At 34.9% G+C, this 13138-nt stretch overlaps 1 protein-coding gene across 1 annotated transcript in view; it reads left to right on the top strand.

The window, feature by feature from the left end:
• LOC101894913 (netrin-B) overlaps window positions 1–13138 on the top strand; it is a 311017-nt gene that overhangs the window by 164884 nt on the left and 132995 nt on the right. The window lies entirely within an intron of this gene.

The following is a 13138-nucleotide window of genomic DNA, read 5'->3' as shown; positions in this document are numbered from 1 at the left end:
CAGAGGTCTATCGAAAAAATCTCTCCGACCTCAGTTCAGCTAATATCTCTCTTTTTATATAATTGTCCTTTTTTTCGAATTTTTCCAAATTAAGTTGTTTCATTTTCAAATGGAATTGAAAATTTATTATTCACTATTATTCTTGGCACCAGTAAAGTGACTCCGCAATAGCTGGGAAAAATAACTGCTGCTAATAAATATTTTTGTTGTTTTCTTCATTTTGTTGCGCAAAATCCTTAAATGATTTCCAAGAGCATTATCGTCATTTATCATGACCCCAAAAGCGGAGATTGTCAGGGTGTATATAAATAATGCTGTTGCATGTTGCAAGCAAGCCAGTGTGTTTGTTCCACACTTAACTGCACTCAAGTGCAATTGTTGTCATAGATGAAGTGGCGCGCCGTTACCAGCTTTCGACCATTTGATAATTTTTTTTCTCTCTCTCACTTTTCACAAATACTTTGTTTTTAAGTCAACAGCCACTGCCGGCTGGCCAGGCCCCTATGGCTTTGACTTCTTCTTCTTCTTTCACATTCGGTAGCGAATTTTTGCGCGCCTCAAAACACCAAATTGAAAGAAAAGTGTGAGATAAAGCCAAACAACGAACAACACCGTCCATAGTTGACGTGTCAAAATTCGCATGCTAACCCAAGTGAACTTGGCGTTTGGGGGCAATATTAGCCTGACATTTGTGATAAATGTTGCACATACAACTTGTGCTGGGGCTCTTATAAAGTAAAGAAAGACGACAACGATGGCGACAACAAAAACACTAATGGTCATCGAAACAACAACAACCACAGCAGCGAACATAATTTGTGCTACTTGAAAAAATGTTGGGAGGGATGTTGACTAGTCGCATGGACCAGGGGAAAAATTGTGCTCATAAATTGTAAAGTGTGCAACAACTGCATGAGTTTTGAAAAGTTATGCTAACAACAGTAGCGTACAAAATTGTTGTCCTCTAGATTTTTGGTTTTGCTATGAAAATCGTTAGAAGCTGTGGTCTATTTTTTAATAAATTTTGTTTTTTTTTTTTAATGATATGAGATTTTCGAAGGTTTCTTAAGAATTAATGGACTTCAGTGGAATTGAGGTTGCGATTTTTCTACAAAAAAATTTACGTTAGAAGATCAGAAGTTATGATCTTTCCATAGTTTCATCAGTGAAAAAAATGTATCTTTTATAAAAAAAATCCACAATTATATACCCTGGTAGTCGTTAAATTTTCCACTAATCCATGATTTTTGGGATTTTCGATTAGAAATCTTTATTTATTATTTAACTTGGAACTCTATAAACGTTTGAATCGATGATTTTTTTGGAAATATATAGACTAACTTTATTTGAATAGACGTTTATAAACAATGAAAGTAGTAGTTTTTTATGAAAATATACTTGAAAATTCCCAAAGAAATAAAAACATTTTTTTTCAGGAAACTCTTCTAAAAACTACAAAAATAACATAGACAAGGGACCTGGATACGAAGTCCCTAGTTTTTTTGACCAAAGACCAAAAAAAAAACTCCACAGTTCTTAGCCAGGAATCCTTTAAAAAGCATTAGTTTGAAATTTAAGATTCTTACACTGAAAGTCCTATCGAAATTACTTCCAAACAATCCTTGAAATATTGGAAATAATCTTTAACAATTTACGATTCAAAGCCAGGAGCCAGGAAGAAATAGTTCTTAAAAATAATAACAAGTAAAAAAGCAGTAAGTTCGGCCGGGCCGAACTTTGAATACCCTCCACCATTTGGAACCATTTGGAAAATTTTCAAAAAAAAAAATAAAATCCATTAAAAATTCGTTTAAAATCTTTAAAATATCTAATATAGGAAGGTGCCGATATATGGGGGGATATACGATATTGTGGACCTATAAAGACAAATCTATGTCTGCGTGTAAAGTACTCACAAGGATCTCCTTGTGTGGATTTTCATATAATTCCATTGGAAAAAGTGGCAAAAGTCATCAAAATACCGAGTATAGGGGAGTACCGTTATACGATATACGATATTGTAGACCTATATAGACAATTCCGTTTCAGGGGTAAAATGCTCACAAAGAACTCCGTGTGCGGATTTTCAGACAAATCGATTGGAAAATGTGGCTAAAATCATCAAAATACCAAATATCTCGGGGTACCGTTATATGGGAGCTATACGTTATCGTTAACCTATATAGAGAATTCTCTGTCGGGGAAGTGGTAAGGTAAAGTGCTCACAAAGAACCCCTTGTGACCATTCCGTTGAAAAATATGGCTAAAAACATCAAAATATCGAATATCGGGGGTACCGTTATATGAGGGATATACGATATCGTGGACCTATATAAATAATTCTCTGCCGAGGTATAAAGTACCCACAACGAACTCCTTGTGTGGATAATACTATTTGAAGAATATCCATTCTTCGCCAAAAGGCCTTTTAAATATTTAGCTATGAAGTCCTTGAAAAAGATTTTTAAACAATTCAAGATTTTTAGCATGAAAGTATTTAAGCCTGCTTTTAAAAACCTTCGATTATTGGCCAGGAAATCAATAAACAAATTTTAAGAATATTTTGGATTCTTGCCCAAAATGTTGGCCAGAAAAAAATCAACGTTTCATGACCTTAAAGTGCTTAAAAAAAACTTCGTTGAGAAAGTCCTTAAATATCACGATTTTTAGTTAAGAAGTCCTTAAAAAATCTTGATTCTTGAAAAAATTTAAGTAACTCTCGATTTCTGGCCAATGTGAAAAAAATCCTCGATTATTGGAGATTCTTGAAAACATATTAAAAAGTCTTCCAATTTTAGCCACAATTCTGAAGCAGAATATCCATTTAAACTTCTTTTTTTTTTTTCTTTAACAAAGTATGAGAGAGGTTCCAAAAAAGGCAAATTTTCAAACTTTGCCTAAAAAACTAAAACCACCCCTAAAGTATTGACTAGATAGGATTCACCCTATAAGAGCTCTGGTGGACATCGCTAGATTGACTCTACATTTTGTGAAACGAAATTGAAATTGCCAAGTGAGTTAATTTTGCTTCATTGAACAGAGGTTAGCTGTGATTTTTCTAGATAAAAATGAGATTTTTTGTCTATAGAAAAATAAACTTTAATTCTTCAAAAAAAAAAAAAAAAAATGTTGCGATTATGACCATTAAGCTGTAAGCTGGTGTTTACATGGTAGCCTTAAATGTGCAACTTCTTCATTCGATATTAAAATGCATAAAATTGTTACAAAAGCCAGCTACAAAATAACGTTGCTCGGGGTGGCGAAATTTTAAAAAAATACAGAGCGAATGCAGACGAGGTCTTCCTCTTTCTTTCAAACAGTAGCCTCAAACATTTTGCTATGGTAATCAGCTGCTTTAATAATGTCCCCACCAACAGCTGAATAAACTTAAAAAAAAACAACTTAAACACCAGCAGGCATCATCTTACTCAGGTCATAATGATTATCAGCTTTAATGCTGTCGTCATCGTCATTATAATCATGGAAATTAGCATTACAACATCATTATGGTGATGACACTACAACACATATTACTTACGGCATTACCCACACAGATGCATTTACAGAGTGCACACGAGTTGCATATACATATGCTGGAGAAAGGGGGTGTCTGCTCCGTGTGGGGGTCCCCAACACATTGCACTTCTGCTCTTTATTAATGGTAATGTCTTCATTTTCTTTCCATTTCATTTCATTCATTTATTCATCTTCTTGTTCTGGTCCCACTACCACCCCTTCACTCCCCTCTTCGGTGGGCTCTAATGATGGTTGGTTTTAAGTGAGTTTTAAGGCAATTTTCACATTACAATGCAAACGATAAACCTCATCAACGCCGATATAATTCATGCTTGTAACATCGCCTTCGCCATCCATGGATGGCCGTTGGGTGCCCTAACTAACTCAACTTAGGGAGAGAATTGTTGTCCTCTTTTCCGGGAATATTTTATGAGTTCCAATTTAGTTTGAAACGCGTTTTGTGTAAGCGATGTCGGCTATGCTCAAATGCGAATGTGTGTTTGTGTGAATGTGTAGATTTGTTTGTTGTACTTGGTTTGGCTAAATTATGGCCTCATAAATTACTCTAATCACTTTGAGTCAGTCCGCGTACTGTTTGGAGTCGGTAGAAGCCTATCAGTTGACTTTAGTCACTGCTATTCGGTGACATTTGCAATTGCAAAGCGTTTGCGGCAGGAAATCAGCCACATGAGAGGGGAGAGTATGGAAGTTAAGGGAAAGTGCAATGAATTGAATACGATCAAAAATTTTTGATCTTAGACACAATATTTTCCTATTTCGTGGAAAATTTGTCGGAACTTATGAGGAGATTTATTTTTGGTAGACAGTAAAACGGAGTGTCATAGGAAGCAATTTTTTCTATGGAAAACCCTGAGACTCAGGGGAGGCTCAGGGAAGGCATTTTTTCTATAAAAAAATCACAACCTTAAATGAGGCATTTTTATAGAAAACTAGTTGGGGCCTTTGTTCAAACCTCAGGGGAGTAATTTCTTCTAATAGAAAATATTAGAGCATAAGAGCTAAGTGGAGCCTTTTACTTTCTATAGATGCCAAAATTTGCAGAGAAAATTTATTTCGGAGCCTCGTTTTACTGAAGAGACATTTTTTATTCTATAGAAAAAAAATCGGAGCCTCAGCTGAGTTGAGGAGACATTTTTTTCTATAGAAAAAAATTCGGAGCCTCAGCTGAGTTGAGGAGACATTTTTTTTCTATAGAAAAAAAATTCTGAGCCTCAGCTGAGTTGAGGAGACATTTTTTTCTATAGAAAAAAAATCGGAGCCTCACCTGAGTTGAGGAGACATTTTTTTTCTATAGAAAAAAAATTCGGAGCCTCAGCTGAGTTGAGGAGACATTTTTTTCTATAGAAAAAAAAATCCGAGCCTCACCTGAGTTGAGGATGCCTTTCGGAGCCTCAGCTGAAGAAGAAGAATCTTTTTTTCTATAGGAAAAAAATCGTAGCCTCAACTGAGCTGAGGAGACATTTTTTTTCTATAGAAAAAAAATTCGGAGCCTCAGCTGAGTTAAGGATGCCTTTTTTCTAAAAAAAAATTCGGAGCATCAGTTGACCTGAATAGGCATTTTTTCTATAGAAAAAAACTCGGAGCCTCAGTTGAGCTGAATAGGCATTTTTTCCATAGAAAAAAAAAAACTAGGAGCCTCAGTTGAGCTGATGTCTATTTTTATAGCCTCTATACGGTGATACTTTTTTATCTATATGAGTATGTACGATCCCACTTGGGGATCTTTTTTTCTTAAGAGAAAATATCCTCAATTTGCTAATATTTTCCCCAAATTATCATTCTACTCCTCTAACCTCTTATAATGACTCACAATCAACACCCTATGTACATTAACAGACTTTCAGGCGCTAGCTGGCATGTAAGTAAAGCCAGAATCGTGAATTGTAAAGTGCTGTCCCTCTTTTGCTATGTGCCTGGGTTCATTGGAAATATTGCTGGCTAACTGGCTTCTAGTGTTGTTTGCTTGCTTGGATGGTGTGGCGGAGGGATACTTAAACTTTAGTTAGTTAGCTTTGCGGCGATTATCATAAACATAAGCTTTAACACTTCTACATTTGCCAGAACAAAGTGACTCTTCGTTGGTACGGTATGGTGCAAATGTTGAATCTTCTTTTTTTTTTCAGATTTTCTCTATTCACCACTCCATTCGATTCTATTTTGAATGGAGGCCAAATAGGAGAGGGCATCCCAGTAGTAGTCAGCATTTGCTGAATCGTCAAAAAAGTGTGCCACGCATTCAGAAAATTTGTAATTCGTTTCTCGCTGCCATAACCAAGTTAAGCCACTTTATTTGAATGGGCTGAACAAACGACATCGGCATCGTCATTGCCATCAGGAGCCGGTAGTAGTAGTAGTAGCAACATTAAAGCCAAAGAGTAATGCCTTCGTTCGTTATGCTGTCTCCTATCTTCCATGGAGAGCCGATTTTTCCACCCATTTTTTTCTTTGCTTTTTTCCATTGAGCCCATTAATTATGCGCTTCATTTGGATTTGTTGCACTCTTAGCGTTTTGTTGGATTTTTGTAGCGGGTCATTTGATTGTATGGATATTTTAGTGGCATTTGTTTTTTCTTTCGTTCCAGCTACTGCTTATGTCGATTGTATCGACGGCATTAGTGTAATTTTTATATCTGTATTTGTGTGTGATTATCATTTGTTGGGATTGCTATTGAAAAAATGTAAATTTCTATCAATAGCCAAGGGTAGCTTGGCGCGTAAGCCTTTCATTTATTTTTGTAAGAGTATTTATTGGCTGGCTAGTCATAAGACTTGAAGTAGGAGGAGTGCTGGATTGTTTGGAGAATTACTACGGTTAGGATTTTTGAACTTTTAAGACAATGTTGCGAAACATATTCTTGATGGGATGTCATAAACGTTGATACTTGTTATTTAATTTGAAAATAACATGGAAGCTCCCCGTGGAAGTTTTATATGGTGGATTAACAATTTGATAATGATAAATTAGTGGACATTTCAATTCCAGTTGTTGAAAAAATACTTTTTAAAAGTTACTTTATGGACTAGAAAAAAATATTTTTATCGATTTTTTATTGCTTAGACGTGATTTTTGGTCGTAACCCAGCAAAACTTCCCTTTACCAAATAATAAGTTTGGGAGTCACAAATACATACAAGTCAAATTACTAACCCAGCCACCCGATATAAGTATTTATTTATTTGGTGCACTAAAAATTATTAGTGCTCAGGGTCATTTGACTCATTCAGCTCCCAAGTTATTGGTGGAGGGTGTTTTTGGTACTGTTATTGGATTTCCGATTTCAGAGGACCAGGAACGGTCTTTGCGACGATTTTTTTCTATATCCTTCTGTTAAAACTTGGCGAAGGTCTAATATATAGAAAATCGATTGTTAGTAGCTTGACATTAGGGAGAAATGTGTTCCGCAGCCATTTAACCACTCTCTACAATATGTCAAGGCTTCATGACTATTTTCTGATAAAACCGAAAAAAGCATTTTTAGACCCAGCAAAACTTCCCCTTACCAAATAATAAGTTTGGGAGTCACAAATACATACAAGTCAAATTACTAACCCAGCCAACTTATATAAGCATTTATTTATTTGGTGCACTAAAAATTATTAGTGCTCAGGGTCATTTGACTCATTTAGCTCCCAAGTTATTGGTGGTGAGTGTTTTTGGTACTGTTATTGGATTTCCGATTTCAGAGAACCATGAACGGTCTTTGCAGCGATTTTTTTCTATATCCTTCTGTTAAAACTTGGTGAAGGTATAATGTATAGAAAAGCGATTGTAAGTAGCTTGACATTAGGGAGAAATGTGTTCCGCAGCCATTTAACCACTCTCTACAATATGTCAAGGCTTCATGGCTATCATCTGATAAAACCGAAAAATACCTTTTTAGACCCACTGTATCTAGGTACCCCATGTATCTAGGGATGAAATTAAGATTTAGGATTTATTTGGTGTTGATTTAGACATACCAATCTGTCTATCCGTTAAATTTTTTGGTGCTCTCGATAATCTAAAAGCGAGTATTCGATTTGATTGCACTATTTTTGTCAAGTTTAAGTTCGAAAACGAGCTATATCAATGAAACGACGGGTTATATCAATGAAAACTTCTATATAGCACATATTTGAAACATTGCATTCGCTTCTAAGACCGGACGTTGGATGTCCTAACTCAACCTCCGGAGATTTATGGTCCCCTTTTTTTGGGAATATTTTATAAGTTCCACTTAAGTATGAAACGTTTTTTGTTTGTCTATTTTCATCTGTCATCAATTTTTTCTATAGAAAAAAAATCGGAGCCCAGTTCACCTGAGGCTTTTTTATACACAAAATCTTAATCGCTTGAGGCCACATTTTATATTTCTTATTTTTTTTTCTATAGACACAAATCAGATTTTTTTCCATAGAAAGAAATCGGAGCCCCGGTTTATCCGAGGCCACAGCTTTTTCAATAGAAAAAATGATGAACCTCAGTTTACAGTTTTCAGTTTTATAGAAATAATCGGAGCCTCAGTTTACTGATGTCACTTTTAATATCTATCAACAAATTAAATTTGTCATTCCATTTGTAACATCGCGAAATATTCATTTAAGACCCCACAAAGTAAATATGTTCTTGATCAGCATAAAATTATATGTCGATTTAGCGATGTCGGCCTGTGTCTATCCGTTAAAATTTTACTCAGATGTGTTTTTTGGTATGAAAAATGGACGTGGAGCTATACCACGTTCTGGTAAAGGTCCCATGTGATAGTACCGAAAATTGAAGGTTCTTTTGAGTGTTTTAATCACAATTTCAAACCGAATTTGGGGTATGTGTTCTCAGAACTTATGTCCAAGTTTTGGTGCAGACCCCATATACCTTCAGATACTCGGTATTTTGATGATTTGAGCCACGCTTTTCAGCGAAATTGTTTCATATTTGGTTTTTGAGTTCTCAATGGGTACTACCTCTGGTACATATCCCCCTATATAACGGGATTCGGCATTTTGATGATTTAAGCTAAATTTTTCCACAGAATTATCTCAAATTTGGAATTTGGAGTTTAAATCGTTCTTTCTTTGGCGGATAATTGGCCGAAAAATCACGTTTTTGTTTAGACTCAAATATCTGTAACACCTGATATTCGAATTTATAAAGTTTACAACGGAATGTTATTAAGGCACCCTTTTCCAACAGAAAAACATCAGTTTACTGGATGCCATTTTATTATTGAAAAAAATCGTAACTTCAGTTCGTTGAGGCCACTTTTAATAGGAAAACATTTTGAGCCTTGGTTTTTGAGGAAGCATTGTTTCTATAGAAATAACAAATTTGCGAAAAATCGGAGCCTCAGTCTAATTTTATCGTTGTTAGTTCTATGAGAAAATAAACTTTTCCTAAAGGAAATCTTCAGTGTAGGACCATTATTTAGTTTAACTTCTATATAACAGGAGCTCTTGAAAGGAGTAGAAAGCGGCAGTTCAAATTTAAAAGAAGTTTGACTGTTATTTAATCTAAAAGAAAATGGAAGTTCGAACCTTGAAACGTGTTCAATATCAGTTCCTATTTAGCGACAAAGATTCAGAGGGACATGGCCACTTTTTCCATTCAACTGCATGGGCTTTAATTTGGTATTATGGACCTGCGAAAATATTCAATAGTGTCACAAAAACATTTACCACCATAGGGTTTTTCGGCACGATCGACAAAATTTATATTTTTAAATTGTGAACGACACCGTCGAACTTGATGACTATTTACTTTAATACGAAGTTCAATTTTTATTACCACAACTTGTTTGTGCTGAACACGCTTTCTTCAGTTCATCAAATTTATTTGAATAATTTCTAAAATTCCCTTAATTATTTTTTTATAAATTCTCTTCAATCCGGTGTTTGCATTTCTTTGTATATTCCAATCACAATTGTTCCGCTTATTTGGCATTCCAAATTTTGCAGAAAAACGCCATTTGATCCCTTTTAATTCACGATTTTCCCTGCTTTTCAATGTTTATTCCACCTCACCGTTTTTCGTCGTCCATTTCACTTACATTTTGTGCGGTTAATCAGCGAGCAAAGCACCTGACTTGCTGCATAATACCCAAGGAAGTCAAGCGTTATAAATTCAAAGAAAAAAAAGGAACATAAGAAAGTCGTCGCTCCCTCTCGACCCCAAATTATGGTTGGAGTTCTCGTTTTTTAATTATTTTTCAGTTTAACATTTAAACTTGGGTTTCTAGCGATGATTTTTCTAACAGGCAGCAGCAACAGCCGCAGCACCTTAAGCAAGCTTTGAATTTTAATGTTTGTTTTTAAGATTTAGCCATCAACATGCTTGTTGATTTAGGTTCTAGGAAGAAAAAAAATATTTAAAAAAAGAATGGGAATATTTTTTTTTCTCTCTTTTGCCTTGAAGACTTCCGCTTTCAGTTTGTTCTAAATTTTTTATGCCGTTGGTATATTTTCCAAATGAATGCATTAACAAATATCAGGTTGGCTGGAGTTCTGTATATTAAAGAGGAAAAGGTAAGAAACAAAGAATGCTTATTCCATGGTACAACAATGACAATATATATGAGCGGGGGAGAATGGAACCTTTGTCAAATTCTATATCAGGATCCGCTTCCGGTTAATGATTTTGTGTTTACAAAATTAAGAGGACAGAGGAGTAGAGAGGACAGAAAAGTATGATGTGGAAAGTTTGACAAAACTCGCTTCGTTTTTTCTGGTATAAAAAAACGATGGTTTTTAAAATTCGTCTTTAAGGTGATTTGACTTTTTTTTATCACTTTTGTGAATATCAGTTTCAATATTTCATCCAACAATCTAACAATTTTCGAAAGCAACAATTTAATATTCCCATCACATTGATACCTTTAAAATTACTTTTGTTCGGTACTCGGCAATCATAATCCACCCTTATTGAAACATCAACATTTCCCAGGTAAGGATACATAAAAATCATCATCATTGGCTTTGAGTTCCTGCCGATGAGGAATTGCTTATTTCTCAGTTAAAAGCTCATTGAAAAGCTGGGAAAAGTAAACAAAATTTAATTTGCATAACAATTTTGTGAGTGGAGTTGGCTGGTTGATGATGATGGTGATAATGAAGTGAACAGTGAACACACATACACACCTTCGCATAGCTGAAGGATGTTGTTTGATATAATGGAAGAAAAACAAAAAAAGCATCGATGATTTCCGGTGCAGATGAATATAGGATATGGTTTCATAAAATGAGGGCCAAAGTCGACAAAGTTTAAGGTAACAAAACGCTTTCGCATGAGACTATATAACATCAATGTGGATATTATTTTTATATAAAAAAACGGAGTCTCAGTTAACCCAAGACGTTTCCGAGACACGGCCACACTGTCCTACAGAAAAAAAAAGAAACGTCAGTTCACCTTCTTCAATAGAAAAAATCTAAACCTAAGTTTGCCAGAGGCCACTTTTTTTAAAGAAAAAAATATGTAGGATTCATGCCTGTTCTATAGAAAAAATCAGAGCCTTAATTTACGAAGGAGGCATATTTTGTAATACGAAGTATCAGATTACTAACGAGACATTTTTTCTGCAGAAGAAGTTTAGTTTTGTTCAGGCATTTTTTTTAGAAAAACATTCGGAGCCTAAGTTTAATTTTATGGTATCAAGTTATCTGAGTATGAACTCGTTCTAAAGGAAATGTTCTGTGTGGAACCATTATTTGGCTTAACCTCCACAGAACAGCACATCTTGCATTGTTTCGAATGTTTCAGTTCAAATGGTAACTTTTAGATTTCGTTTTAATTTGGACAATTAAAACCAGTAAAGAAAGTCTTAAAGTCGGGCGGGGCCGACTTTATGATACCCTACACCACTTTGCTAATTTAGTGAAGCTCCACATAACAATTAAAACAATTACGGAGAATTCTATCATACACGCTATAATTATAATTATAATTTAAAGTTCAAAGGACTAAATATGGCGAAGCATTTGTATCATTTAAATTCGGAATTGTATTGCCCATTTGGTGCACAATTAATTTGAAATCGGATAAAGATATATATGGGAGCTATATCCAAATCTGTACCGATCTGGATAAAATTTGGCAAAGATATTTCTAAGTTGTATTTGACATATTTCCTTGAATATCGTTGTTACGGAGTGCATATTACGGTTGTGGGTAACATATATAACAAATCGGACGAATAATATATATGGAAGCTATAGCTATATCTGAACCGATCTTCATCAAATTTGATATACTAGCTTCTAGACTCAATTCGGTCGTAAGTGTCAAATTCCATCCCACTTGGACAAATATTAGACGTTTGGTGCACAATAAAAAGTAAATCGGACGAAGTTATATATGGGAGCTATATCCAAATCTGAACCGATCTCGATAAAATTTAGCAAATGTATTTCTGAGCTGTATTTGATATATTTCCCCAAAATATTGTTGTTGCAGAGTGCATATTACGGCGGCGGTGGACAAAAATAACAAATCGGATGAACAATATATATGGAAGCTATAGCTATATCTGAACCGATTTCGATCAAATTTGGCATACATATTTTCAGACCTTATTTGGGTGTATATGCAAAATTCCATACAATACACCATTACACGTTTGGTGCACAATAAAACAAATCGGACGAAGATATATATGGGAACTATATCTAAATTTTGAACGATTATCTCCAATTTCAATAGGGTTCGTCCTTGGGCCAAACAAATGAACTGTGCAAAATTTCATCTGGATCGGGCAATAAATGCGACCTGTACTTTGTTTACAAAAATACATGGACAGACGGACAGACGGACGGACGGACATGCATAAATCGACTCAGAATGTGATTCTATGCAGATCATCAAAAGGAACTATGGGTCTATCTCGTTTCCTTTTGCCTGTTACAAACAAATGCACAAAGCATAATACCCTGACCACCTTGTGGTGTAGGGTATAAAGATGTGGGATTCATTTCTGTTCTATAGAAAAAACCAGAGCCTTAATTTACAGAAGAGGCATATTTTGTAATACGAAGTGTCAGATTACTAACGAGACATTTTTTCTGCAGGCATTTTTAGAAAAACATTCGGAGCCTAATTTTATGGTATCAAGTTATCTGAGTATGAACTTGTTCTAAAGGAAGTGTTCGATGTGGAACCATTGCTTGGCTTAACCTCTATAGAACAGCACAACTTCTATTGCTTTGAATGTTTTAGTTCAAATGGTAACTTTTAGATTTGGTTTTAATTTGGACAATTAAAAAAAACATGATAATCCGCGGGATATGCTAAATCCATACACGGAGATATTCTTTGAGTACCGATGATTTTCTCTCCACCAACTAACAACGGGCAAAATTTAAGTCATATGAGTGTATGTTTTTTAGGGTACATACAAATTTACCTACACATAAACTTAAAAATGTCAGGATCCATTTTATTTTGAATCTTTCATAAAATTTAATTCTTCAAGGTCTTCTTCAGCTGAGGTTTCCCTTTGGATATATATAACGAAACGGCTAAAGGTAGAATCTTGAAATTTTGCACGAGTCTAGGTGTGTAGACATGTGATAAGGCTGGGATTTTGGAAATTCGTAAAATTTACTAAAAGTTGCATATTTTATATTGGGCAAAC

Source organism: Musca domestica, unplaced genomic scaffold (assembly GCF_030504385.1).
Source record: "Musca domestica strain aabys unplaced genomic scaffold, Musca_domestica.polishedcontigs.V.1.1 44, whole genome shotgun sequence".
NCBI lineage: Eukaryota > Metazoa > Arthropoda > Insecta > Diptera > Muscidae > Musca > Musca domestica.
This window is presented reverse-complemented; position numbering and strand designations above follow the sequence as displayed.